The sequence below is a fragment of the Mustela putorius genome, unplaced genomic scaffold (assembly GCF_011764305.1).
Source record: "Mustela putorius furo isolate JIRA1106 unplaced genomic scaffold, ASM1176430v1.1 tig00003869_pilon_pilon_pilon, whole genome shotgun sequence".
Classification (NCBI taxonomy): Eukaryota; Metazoa; Chordata; class Mammalia; order Carnivora; family Mustelidae; genus Mustela; species Mustela putorius.
This window is the reverse complement of record NW_025422021.1, coordinates 10,516,136-10,518,539: the sequence shown is the minus strand read 5'-3', so window position 1 is coordinate 10,518,539 and position 2,404 is coordinate 10,516,136. Positions and strand designations below refer to the sequence as shown.

The window sequence follows — 2,404 nt, the reverse complement described above, 5'->3', positions numbered from 1 at the left end:
ACCTCTAAAAACATCTTCTAAAATTGTACCTCACCAGGCATCATGTGCCATCTTGGATCAGAGGCATGATGAGCTATCTAGTAGAGGAAGCTGACTGTTGAGCTGGAGAGCAAGAGGTTTTCTGACTCTGCATACAACTCCCTGTTCTGCTGTGCACAAGGCCTAGCTATTCTTGCCTTTCCTTAGGTTCTGCCCAGGTTAGTGAAGTGCCATCTCTGTTTAGTAGTTCATGTTGCAGGCCAAGTTTGTGTTCCAGGAAAATGCAACTTAACAGTACTAAAGGCTAATAAAGGGTGATTTTTAAAACAATAATTAATAAGAAAATATACGCTCCAGAAGCTCCCCATCTAACTCTTTATCCATTAACTGCTATCAAACACATCAGCAATTCATTGCTTTGCATGAATAATAGAGAAATAATAAGACTTTATGTAAAATCATTCTTGAAAGAGTTGGTGCTGGGCTTGATGCAAGAATTTTTTTTTAAAAGATTTTATTTATTTATTTATTATTTATTTATTTATTTATTTAAATAAACAGAGATCACAAGTAGGCAGAGAGAGAGAGAGAGGGAAGCAGGCTCCCTGCTGAGCAGAGAGCCCGATGTGGAACTCGATTCCAGGACCCCGAGATCATGACCTGAGCTGAAGGCAGCGGCTTAAACCACTGAGCCACCCAGGCGCCCGATGCAAGAATTTTTTATTTATCCTCTGGAGAACAACAGTATCAAGGACTATTAAAACATTTTGGTCAAATGGCTAGAATTAGGCAAAAGAGAAGTGGAGCAGAGGACTGACTTTATTCTCCACTATCAAGTCTGCATGTATCTGTGGACCCCAAAGCTGCTGGGAAGCATGAAGGAGCATTTTATCATAGGCTTGATGGGCCTCTCTTTCCTAATTATACAGCATTTGTACACACTTTTAAATTATGAGGTATTTGAACTATATAGCAAAATACAGTGGTTGGTGCACTGAGCTCCACAGCTCCCACACCACCACCACCATGATGTGAACCTTCAGGGAGGACCACTTGCTGGAACACAGATGTGTGGAATCTGCAAATATCTGAGTGAAATATCCAGCCGGGTTCCAGGGGTTGTGGAAAAAAGTCTCAGGCTCTCAGATGGTTGACACAAACAGAAGTATCTGATTAGATCTGACATCACGGTGCCTCAGTTCATGTGGATTGTTAGGAAAAGGATCCAGCTTCCTGCTGAAAAGGAAATCTTCCTGTTCGTGGGTAAGACAGTTCCACAGTTCAGCCTAACTACAGGACAGCTTTATGAGAAAGGAATAAGATGAAGACGAATTTTTGTGTGTGGCCTGCAGTGGAGAGAACATTTCTGGCTTCTGAGGGCCAACGCTGGGCTAGGTACACTTTTGTGGCTTAGGTGTCTTTTGAATAGCTGGGAAATTTCAGTTACCAGACCTCTTCACAGAGACCTAGTAGTGCATGTGGAACTGGATTTATTTCTTGATATATTAGAATATTATCATACAGAGTTTTATTTTGAGTTTTCCTTTTTGTGCCCTGTCCTCACAGCTGTACTCCAAGGGAAATTGTTCCTTTGAGGATCATATTTAATGAAGATATTTCCATATCAAAGTGAGGTAGTGATGTAGGAAAGACGTTAAGGTTCAAAGTCAACAGCCAAGAAAGAATTCTTTAGACGTCTTTGGTGCAAAAAGGTGGTTTTATTCAAGCACAGGGACAGGACCCATGGTCAGAAAGAGCAGCACTGGGGTCATGAGAAGTGGTCCATTATATACTTTCAAGTTGGGTGGAGGAATGGCGTAAGTCTTTAAGAAATTTTGGAAGCAAAGTTTCCAGTATCTTGAGGGGGCTAGTTATTGTTGGGAAAATACCATTTATTACTGTCTAATAAAACCTTAGTCACGAGACCCTTCAGATGTATATCAGTGGGCCATATGCTCAGGGGGTTGATTGCCAACACATAACTTGGGGGGTTTAGAGATAAAGAAGTTTCCAAAGGAGTTTTTATATGTTAAAGTGGACTTATAGGATCCTGGGGACCAGGCTAGGGTTGTCTTTTGCCCTTAGCAAAATATTAACATTGAGGCAGTTGAATCCTTAGAAGAATGTCACTCTGCCTGTCTCAAGGACTTATTAATGGGCTGTAGGTAAGTAAGGAAATTTAATAATTTCTCTTCTGCCTTTGTTTCCCACATCAGGTAGATGGGGTATTAAAGTGAAAGAGAAGGGGATAATGCATTTCTTCTGGATAAAGTTTGAAGTGTTAAAGATGGCTAAGTATTAAAAGCACCCAAATTAAATACTTAGCAATCAGAACACTTGCTTCACTAGATTTTGCCAACTGCCAATCATGTTGGACTGAGCTACTCTTTTTCTCTTTCTGAAACTATAAAGGTAAATAATTAAC

The 2,404-nt window shown here is 40.4% G+C and overlaps 1 pseudogene; it reads left to right on the top strand.

Annotated features, from left to right (window-relative positions):
- Window positions 1-1,005: 1,005 nt before the first annotated feature.
- On the top strand, window positions 1,006-1,356 carry LOC101693990 (annotated as a pseudogene).
- Window positions 1,357-2,404: the final 1,048 nt, after the last annotated feature.